This window comes from Schistocerca nitens, chromosome 2, assembly GCF_023898315.1.
Source record: "Schistocerca nitens isolate TAMUIC-IGC-003100 chromosome 2, iqSchNite1.1, whole genome shotgun sequence".
Lineage (NCBI taxonomy): Eukaryota > Metazoa > Arthropoda > Insecta > Orthoptera > Acrididae > Schistocerca > Schistocerca nitens.
The window spans coordinates 721,238,413-721,250,034 of record NC_064615.1 but is presented as its reverse complement, the minus strand read 5'-3'; positions in this window follow the sequence as shown (position 1 = coordinate 721,250,034).

The following is an 11,622-nucleotide window of genomic DNA, read 5'->3' as shown; positions in this document are numbered from 1 at the left end:
CAGGAAAGTAGGAACGCCAATGAAGAAATAAATAAATTATCAAATGCAATGGTTAACTTGCAAACTGAGTTCACTAATTCACTTAACCAGAAACATAAGGACCTCCAAAAGGAATGTGATACCAAACATGCAGAAACTTGAAAATAAAATGCAAGATCTTAACACAAAAGTTAATGAACAAGGTAAACAATCGAGCATGTTAGTTAACAAAGTTCAAGAAACAGTTAAGGCTCAAAACGATGAAATTTTTAAAATTTAAGAGTAATGTAAAGGCAACAAAGAAACAATTGTTAAGTAAGTTCAAGGCGTACAGACGCAATGTACTGAACTGAGTACCATAGCAGGCGAAATTCGCCAAAAGGTAATGTCATCCGAAGATGGTTTGAACAATGTCAATAAAGACCTTATACGTCAGGAAATCAATGCAGCGTTATGCGAAGTTGATAACAGTATGGTTAACGTACCTCAAGTTATTGTAGGTAATGGATTGAGCGTACGCAACTTTCAAGATTAAGATCCGAAACAAGGTATCTATGCAGTTGCCTTTATTAAGCAATTTAAACACGCGTTTCCAAGACATTATACGGAACATGCGAAAATTGATACGTGCATTAACTATATGAAAGGCGAAGCACATATCTGGGGCATCAGTGTTTCAGAAAATTATTCACAGTACAAAGAATTTGAATCTGCATTCTTAAGTAAATTTCGGTCATGAGAGAAACAATGGGATGTAAAATCAAAGATTCTTACACCGCCAAACTATGCAAGACATTATGGAACAATGCGTGAATATATGCAGAAATTTTGGAACGACAATGCCAATTTTGATGGTCCGGTCAAGGAAGAGGAATTGATGTTAATTTTGATACAGAAGCTACCTTTCGCAGTACGTGAAAAGTTAGCACTCACTCCAAAATTGAACATGGAGCAGACCTGCCTAATAAACGATAGAATTGATGTACTTAACCATGAACGCGAACAGCGCGAGAGAAATAATGACGATCGTCATTCGCGTGGTAATGGTCCACCGCGACAAGAATTTATGACTAATGGAAGACTAAGCAGATTTGATAGAAGAGGGGACGGAAAACAAAGAAAAAATGAGTATGAAGCACCGAACAGATTTAATTACAAATTACTCAGATCGATCACAGTATGAAGAAAACAGAAGACAAAAACGATCGCCGGAACAAGAAAGGAGCCCAGAGGGTAATCCACAGGAACGTGAACCGATAAACTAAGTCAAGTTTCGAAGACGACCCGCTCCAAAACTCAAGTTACAAGAAATGGGTCGGATGTAGCGATTAACGCAATCAAGCATGAATGAGTAGATGATATTAAAGACGATTTGTATCGAGAGGATGAAAATAATGATCAAGAAATCTGAATGCCTTTTGTAGAGGTGGAGGTATGCGGAATTATTATGGACGCACTACTGGACTCAGCGAGTGAAGCAAGTGCAATTTCAGAAATTCTGTTTTCACAATTAAATAATCTGGTGGTATTTCCAACATTCCCCATGAATGGCGTACATATTGTCAGTGCTGTAGATAATAGAAGCAAACCCATTAAAGGTCAAGTTCTACTGAAGTTTAGAATCAATGAAGATGAGTATGAGCAGAGCCTATTAATTGTTGGATCTCTTAATGTCGGATTAGTTCTTGGAATCGATTGGTTGCCTGAAATGAGGTGCAGTATTGATTTGGAAAAGGTTGTCTGTGGGTGAGAATAAATAATGTCGAGAAGAAGATAATGTTTAAAAGATTTATTAATGAAGAAAATAAGGGCGCTGTGTGCGTGAAGATAAGGCTAATATGTTTCTGAGGAGAAGAGGAACTGGCGACTTATGATGATTCTGAAGAAGATCCTGCTCTGTGAGAGAAGAATAATGATGCAGATCCTGTGACTGGTATTCGAATCAAGATTCAGACGTCAGTGAACTTGACGGAAGCAAAAAGAGAGGAATTAACGTAAGTGCTGAGACACGAAGTTGACCTGTTTTCAAAATTACCTGGATTAATTAAAGGATGTGTTTGCAAAATTAAAGTCAAGGAACATGAACCATTTCACAGCAAATTGTATGCAATACCTTTAGCGATGAGAGAAGCAGTGAACAAGGAAATCAAAAGGATGTTGGCTAATCAGATAATTGAAAGATCAGACAGTGAATATCCAAACCCAACACACGCTGTAGGAGAAAGCGACGGTACAGTACGCATTGTTCTTGATGCTCGTGAGTAGTGAAACCTATCACGTACAAGGTTGGAGATCTGATCCTAATTCGGACACACGCGAAGTCATCTAGTGTGAATGAGGAGATGAGAAAGTTCAATCATTATTACAAAGGACAAAATTGGAAAGCTGATTCACCCGAATTCAGTGGAGGTAGAAGTGATTAAATCTGGCAAATATCATAGGCTACAACATGTTGAGAACATTAAGTTGTATAAGTGTCCTGAACTATCACAAGGAAGTGTCAATTAGTGAACCGTGTTTAGTTATAAATATGCTATGTTACTGATGGACAAACCTTTGGACAATAGTCGGTAGCTATTGAGAGATGTTGAAGACTGTTGTCGGTAGTTGCAGTGAGTGCATTTTATTCTCTGTGTTTCATATCGTGTGACGTTCTCTTATGTCCTGTGACAGCCGCAGTAGTTGACAATGGAGCGACACTTGTAGTGTGTGTTTTGGTTTTCAGGATGCAGGCAACAGTGCACAGCTTTTGTTACCTCATGCTGCCTTAATGTTATTTTATTGTTTTCATGCCTGCCTGCCGATGACCTTCGACGCCCGGCGCGTTATGGTTTGGGGGAGGAGGAGGTGGCTGATGTCACGAACAGCTGACTGGCATCTGGCACTTGTCAACATGAGGGGAACGTGCCGCCGACGAAACGTATGGCGGAATGCGACGATTCTTCGTGGGCGTAACAACAGCTCCTAGATCTTTCTGTCTCTGGCGGTGTCGATGTCACTCTTCAACACATAGGACAGTGATAAAAGCAGAGTAACAAGTGCTGTGTTACGTATAGTGTTTGTGAGTCCTCAGGGGCGACGATGCCACTCCCCCTAGTGAAATAGTGTGAAGTTCTGCCCATCTTATAGATAGGGCCCCAAAGCAAAGTACCCAATATTTCCTTATGGTGTGAAAAGTGCTCAAGCCAACAAAATGTCTTTTGTTTATAAATGATTCACACAATGTAACTTGCTTGTAAATGGAAAATATTTCTTTAAAGGTATGTACTGATTTTTGTATAAGTAGTATGTGTGCTGTGTGCCAATTTACAAATTTCAATAGTTAATTGATAAAATGTTTTATGCCTGTAACTGTAGTTTTGACAGATGCATAGTGTCAATGCTTTTGTATGTATAGGTTTTACATTTGTATTAGGTTATTTAAAATTTGACTCATTTATTCAGATTCCATTCCTTAGTGTCAATTATGTTCTTTGCTGTGATTCATGTGTGTAATTAAGATTAACCTTTATTAATACGCTTGATATCTCCAACGAAAGGGAAACTGTGTCAGTCAAATTATCTTTTGTTTTTTACATTTTTCTTGCTGATTAACAGACAGTTAGTAAATTATGTGTAAAGTTCTTGCTGTCATTAAATAATTTTCAAATTGCTATATTCATTGATCATGTTTTGTGTGTGTGGAGATAAGGTTAATTAACATTAGTTATATTTTGAAAGTCATTTGTTCTCAGGGTCAGATACTTATTGCAACTACTTTGACATGAAATACTAACTAGTGTAATTTTCAAATTTTGATTTGTTATTGTATAACTTTTACTAGGACTTCTGAGTACCCTCAAAAGGTAACCTAGCTCTAGTTTTGCTTTGGTGGGGATGTGAGAGTACTGGTGTGTAGTATCTGTAAGTGGTTGTTCTTTGGAGGGCGACAATGCCCAGTGGTGCAGAGAGTCGCAAGCAGAGGCAGTTGTTGAGAGGCTGTGGAAAGTGTAGGCTGCGTGACCCAAAGGCGGTTCCGTAGCAAAGGATTTATCTCTATGTTTAATAGTAGTGGCATACAGTTTGAATAATAGTGTGTTTATGTTTGTGCAGTGTTATAAAGGAAATATATTAAATCTTACCAGTTCTTAATGCGTCTCCATCAGTTAGTACCACACCATTGCATTTAACAATGAATGAAGTCTCGATATACACGGTCAACTACAACAAGAGGATTGTAAAATAATAACCACTAATTAAACCATATAATCTCCAAGGAGACATGAGCTTATAAATCGTGTCGCTGTTTGTTCAGTTTAGTATTTCTCTCTGTGTCTGAAATTTAAAATGGTAGATACATGTCCATGATTTAGGGAGTTAATTCCCAAATTTATCGAAATGTATGAGAGTCATACATGTTTGTGGAAAATTAAGAGCAAGGAATACAGCAACAGAGATAAGAAGGCAACTGCTTATAATTCTTTAATAGAGAAATTACGAGTGGTTGAACCTATGGCGAATATGAAAATGACAATTTAAAAAAATCAAAGAATTCGTTGCTGATTTTCTACCACAAAGAGCTAAGAAAGTAACGAAATCTGATGCAGATGAATTGTTAAAATACTTTCACTCAGTACTTTTATGCCATAATGTTATTTGACAGAGTAGCAACCAAAAGGAGGCCCTATTTATTCTGAAGAAGATCACAGTCACAATATATTGATAAGCTGATAATGGAAGAGCCTCACAACAGTGTCTTCAGGAACATAAAGATTATTATACTTGTTTTACTTCCTAATATAATATGTGATTGATAACAAGATGGATACAGAAGTGAATTGTAGTATTCACTACCACAATACTAGAAGTAAAATCCTTCAGATATGTTATGGATCCTTGTCTAGAGTTCCAAATAGAATTTTATATTGTGGTGAAAAGTCTTGAACACATTGCCAGCAGGGAATTGAGAACCCCAAATCAGAAACTAACTAGGCTACAGTTCATTGCACTCATATAAAATTTCTAGTATACTGTGTTTCATACATTTCTAAAACTGTAAAAGTATGATCTGCATCTTATAAGAACTGAGGTATAGTACTTTACTTGACTTCATGAGATCATCCTTCAAGACAGAGTAAATAGCTTCACTTGTATTGAGAATGATTTCATTCAGTGCTTGTTTCGAAACTGCAGTAGAAACTTATAGATCCTTGTAGCTCCTTCCTGTTGCTAGGAATCTTGAAGTCATTGTCAGCCACTCATGTGGAGAAATTGCTCTCATACACTATTTCCCATGTTTTATGAGGAGTAATGAGCATCAAAAGTTAACTACACATTTCCAAATTCATCTGCAAATAATTACACCAGTCAATGGGTTCGCCCTGCAACTTGTGAATTAAATTTATGTGGGAAAACTGCCTTCGCTTAAGCAACCATTGCCAAGAAGATCTTTCACAAAACCCCAGAAAGACTGGTCATATATAAAGACATTTAGAGGCACAAAAGTCTGTGTCCAGTCACTCACAAATGAGAAAGAAAGTGAAATTAAAGGTAGCAGTACAAAAGTAGAAATGCTTAACACGATTTCCAAATGTTTCTTTACAAAGGAAGACCTGGGAGCATTGCCCCAATTTAATCCTCATACCACTGAAAACATGAGCGAAGGAAGTGCTGGTGTCAATGGCATTGAGAAACAACTAAAATCGTTAAAATTGAAAAATGCTCCAGGGCCAGATGGAGTCTCTGACAAATTCTATACTGAATCTGTGACTGAGTTAGCCCTTCTTTTACCTTCTTCTGTTATAGATCCCTTCCAGTAGTTGGAAGAAAGCACAGGCCACATCTGTTTGCAGGATGGGTGGTAGCAGAGATCCATAAAACTACCATCCTACATCCTTAACATCAACTAGTTGTTGACACAGTTTTGTTGTAGAATCTTAGAACACATTCTGAGCTCAAAACATAATGAGATATATCGAACATACTCGGTGCCAACCAGCATGGATCTCAAAACATGGATCATGTGAAATCCAAATTTTCTTACAAAACATACTGAACGCTTTGGATCAAGGCAGCCAGGGAGATGCAGTATTTCCTGATTTCCAAAAAGCATTTTACTCAGTATCACATCTACAGTTATTATCAAAAGTATGACCACATGGGACATCAAGCGAAATTTGTGACTAGACTGAGGTAGGAAGTTAAGGAGGATGCAGCATGTTATCTCAGATAGGGAATTACTGGTAGGTGCAGAAGCAGCTTCAGGTATGTTTAGTGGAAGTGTGTTGGGACTCTTGCTGTTCATGTTGTCTATTAATGAGCTTGAAGACAATGTTAACAGTAACCTCAGACCTTTCAGAGATGATGTGCTTACCTACACTGAAGACCTGTCTGAAAGAAGCTTCATGAATGTTATGTCAGATGTTGATATTTCAAAGGGGTGCAATGATTGAGTATGTTCTTTAAATATTCAAAAATGTAAAACTGTGCACTTCACAAAACGAAAAAAATATGACTATGATATAAACGAGTTAGCAGTTGGAGTCAGTTAACTCATACAAATATCTAGATTTAACACTTTGTAGGGATATGAAATACAATGATCACATAGGCTCAGTCGTGGGTAAAGCAGGTGGTAGACTTTTGGTTATTAGTAGACTACTGGGGAAATACCATCAGTCAACAAAGAAGATTGCTTACAAATCACTTGTGCTATCCACTCTCGAATATTGCTCAAGTGTCTGGGACCCACCCTATACTGGACTAACAAGAGATATTGAACATTTTTAGAGAAGGGCAGCACAAATGGTCATGGGTTCGTTGGAATTGTGGGAGAGTGTCACAGAGATGCTGCAAAGAAACTGAATTGACAGACTCTTGAAGACAGATGTGAACTATACTGAGAAAGCCTACTTACAAAGTACCAAGAACCAGCTCTAAATGATGAATCTAGAAATATGCTACAATGTCCTATGCATTGCTCCAGTAGTGATCATAATCACAAGATTAGATTAATTACAACTTACATGGAGGCTTTGCACAATCAATCTTCTTGTGCTCCATCCATGAATGGAATGAGACGTACCCTAGTAATTGGACAGTGGAACGTACTCTCTGCCACGCAATTCAAAGTGGTTTGCAGAATATCGATGGAAATGTAGACCATTCTGATCGATCTTTCTGTTTCATAAGTGTAATCATTTGCCACTGAAATTTCTTTGCTCTGACAATCGGAAGGCGAGCAGTAGACTGGAACTTGTATCATGTGAACCATAGAGTACACACTGACCTGACGAAAGTCATATCAATACCTTCTAATATCGTGTCGGATCTCCTTGTGCACAGCATAGCGCAGCACCTCGACATGGCATGGACTCATCAATTCGTTGTGAGTCGTCTGCAGAAATATTGAGCCATGCTGCTTCCTCTATAGCTGTCCATAATCGCGAAAGTGTTTGGAGTATAGGGGATGTGCGTGAACTGACCTTTCTATTATATCCCATAAATGTTCGATGAGATTCATATGGGTGATCTGAGTGACCAAGTCATTCACTCGAATTGTCCAGAATGTTCATCAAACTACTTGCAAACAATTGTGGCTTGGTGACATGGTGCCTCGTTGTTTGGGAACATGAAGTCTATGAATGGCTGCAAATGGTCTCCTAGAAACCGAACATTACGATTTCCGTCAAAGATCAGTTCAGTTGGATCAGAGGATCTCGTTCTTCCCATGTAAACATAGCCCACACCTTTATGGAGTCACCATCAGGTTGCACAGTACCTTGTTGACAACTTGGATCCCCGGCTTTGTGGGATCTGTACCACACTTGAACCCTACTATCAGCTCTTGCCAACTGAAATCGGGACTCATCTGACCAGGTCACGGTTTTAGAAACGTCTAGGGTCCAACATATATGGTCACAAGCCCGGGAGAGGCGCTGCAGGCGATGTCGTGCTGTTAGTAAAGCCACTCACATTGGTCATCTGCTGGCACAGCCCATTAATGCCAAATTTCACCGCACACTCTTGAAGATATGTTCATCATACATCCCACATTGATTTCTACAGTCATTTCGAAAAGTGTTGCTTGTCTATTATACTCTCATTGTATATCCCGCGTTGATTTCTGCGGTTATTTCACTCCGTGTTGCTTGTCTATTAGCACTGACAAATCAACGCAGCCGTCACGGCTCTTGGTGGTTAAGTGAAGGCCGACAGCCACTGAATTGTCTGTGGTGAGAAGTAATGCCTGAAATTTCGTATTCTCAGCACACTCTTGACACTGTGGATCTCAGTATACTGAATTCCCTGACAGTTCCTAAAATGGCATGTCCCATTCGTCTAGCTCCAACTACCATTCTACCTTTAAAGTCTGTTAATTCCCGTCCTGTGGTCGTAATCCCGTCGGAAACATAAAACATTGGCAAACAATCTAAACAAGAACCCTAAAAAGTTTTGGTCATATGTAAAATCGGTAAGCGGATCTAAATCCCCTATTCAGTCACTCGTTGACCACGATGGCACCGAAACAGAGGACGACCGAAGAAAGGCAGAAATACTGAATTCAGTGTTCCGAAACTGTTTCACTGCGGAAAATCGTAACACGGTCCCTGACTTCAGCCGTCGCACGGACGCCAAAATGGAAAATATTGAAATAAACGATATCGGAATTGAAAAACAACTGCTATCACTTAGTAGCAGAAAAGCATCCGGACCAGACGAGATACCCGTAAGATTCTACAGTGATTATGCTAAAGAACTTGCCCCCTTTCTATCAGCAATTTATCGTAGATCTCTGGAAGAACGTAAAGTACCTAGCGACTGGAAGAAAGCGCAGGTCGTTCCCATTTTCAAGAAGGGTCATAAATCAGATGCGAATAATTATAGGCCTATTTCGCTTACGTCAATCTGTTGTAGAATAATGGAACATGTTTTATGTTCTCGTATTATGACGTTCTTAGATAATACAAATCTCCTTCATCATAACCAACATGGATTCCGCAAACAGAGATCATGTGAAACTCAGCTCGCCCTATTTGTCCAAGAAATTCACAGTGCCGTAGACACTGGCGAGCAGATTGATGTCGTATTCCTGGACTTCAGGAAGGCATTTGATACGGTTCCGCACTTACGTTTAGTGAAAAAAATACGAGCTTACGGAATATCGGACCAGGTTTGTGATTGGATTCAGGATTTCCTAGAAGAAAGAACACAACATGTCATTCTTAACGGTTCAAAATCTGCAGATGTAGAGGTAATTTCGGGAGTACCGCAAGGAAGCGTGATAGGACCTTTATTGTTTACAATATACATAAATGACTTAGTTGACAACATCGGTAGCTCCGTGAGGCTATTTGCAGATGACACGGTTGTCTACAAGAAAGTAGCAACATCAGAAGACTCGTACGTACTCCAGGAAGACCTGCAGAGGATTAATGAACGGTGCGACAGCTGGCAGCTTTCCCTAAACGTAGATAAATGTAATATAATGCGCATACATAGGGGCAGAAATCCATTCCAGTACGATTATGCCATAGGTGGTAAATCATTGGAAGCGGTAACGACCGTAAAATACTTAGGAGTTACTATCCGGAGCGATCTGAAGTGGAATGATCACATAAAACAAATAGTGGGAAAAGCAGGCGCCAGGTTGAGATTCATAGGAAGAATTCTAAGAAAATGTGACTCATCGACGAAAGAAGTAGCTTACAAAACGCTTGTTCGTCCGATTCTTGAGTATTGCTCATCAGTATGGGACCCTTACCAGGTTGGATTAATAGAAGAGATAGACATGATCCAGCGAAAAGCAGCGCGATTCGTCATGGGGACATTTAGTCAGCGCGAGAGCGTTACGGAGATGCTGAACAAGCTCCAGTGGCGGACACTTCAAGAAAGGCGTTACGCAATACGGAGAGGTTTATTATCGAAATTACGAGAGAGCACATTCCGGGAAGAGCTGGGCAACATATTACTACCGCCCACATATATCTCGCGTAATGATCACAACGAAAAGATCCGAGAAATTAGAGCAAATACGGAGACTTACAAGCAGTCGTTCTTCCCACGCACAATTCGTGAATGGAACAGGGAAGGGGGGATCAGATAGTGGTACAATAAGTACCCTCCGCCACACACCGTAAGGTGGCCCGCGGAGTATAGATGTAGATGTAGATGTAGAAACCTTTCCATGTGAATCAACTGAGACAAATGACTGCTCCGCCAATGCACTACCCTTTTATACCTTGCGTACGTGATTCTACAGCCATTTGTATATGTGGATATCGCTATCACATGATTTTTGTTCCCTTAGTGTAAATATCTATGAAGTGAGCATTCGCGTCGGTAGAACGAGAATTCTTTCTGCAGCATTTCCTGCAGCTCGAGTCGGGATTTTGAGACAGCCCATTTTGGCTTGTTTAGTGTCTTTTGAGTCTTATTACTTCGCTGCTACTGACATAACATCTTCAGAATCATCGTGAAAGTTTTTCTATGCGTTTTCCAGGCATCTTAACTATTTGATAGCTCGAGCTGAATTTGGTTTAAACATGTGAATAGCAATGGTACTGTGCTTTTTCTCCGCAGTATCATAGTTCAGATTCCATTTTATTTAAGTTTTTTTCGGTAATGGGATAAAAAGGAACAGCCAACAATATTTTTTACGTTCACAGTTCGTAGTAACAGACAGAAAGTCATCGAGTAAAACAGAAGTAATATCTGGCATTCCCCAGGGAAGAGTTATAAGCCCTCTATTGTTCCTGGTCTATATTAACGACATAGGAGACAATGTGAGTAGCTGTCTTAGATTGTTTGCAGATGATGCTGTCATTTACCGTCTTGTAAAGTCATCAGATGATCAAAACGACTTGCAGAGTGATTTAGATAAAATATCTGCATGGTGCGAAAAGTGGCAATTGACCCTGAATAAAGAAAAGTGTGAAGTTATTCACATGAGTACTAAAAGAAATCAGCTAAATTTCGATTACATGAAGGCTGTAAATTCAACTAAATATTTAGGGATTACAATTACAAATAACCTAAATTGGAATGATGACATGGATATTACTGTAGGTAGAACAAACCAAAGACTGCGATTCATTGGCAGAACACTTAGAAGGTGTAACAGGTCTACTAAAGAGGTTGCTTACACCACACATGTCCGCCTTATTCTGGACTATTGCTGTGCAGCGTGAGATCCACATCAGAGGGGACTGACGGATGACAACCAAAAAGTACAAAGAAAGACAGCTCGTTTTGTATTATCACGAAATAGGAAAGATAGTGTCACAGACATGATACATGAAATTGGAGTGGTAGTCATTAAAACAAAGGCGTTTTTCGTTGCTATGGGATCTTCTCATGAAATTTTAATCACCGGTTTTCTCCTACGATTGCGAAAACATTCTGTTGGCAACCACCTACTTAGGGAGAAATGATCATCACAAGAAAATTAGAGAAATCAGGGCTCACATAGAAAAATCTAAGTTCTCGTTTTCCCCGTGTGCCGTTCGAGAGTGGAACGGTAGAGAGACAGCTTGAAGGTGGTTCATTGATCCCTCTGCCAGGCACTGTTTTGTGAATAGCAGAGTAATCACATAGATGTAGATATAGACAATGAGACTGCTGACAGTGCTGAAGTGTTACGAAAAAACAATGTATTTGGAACTA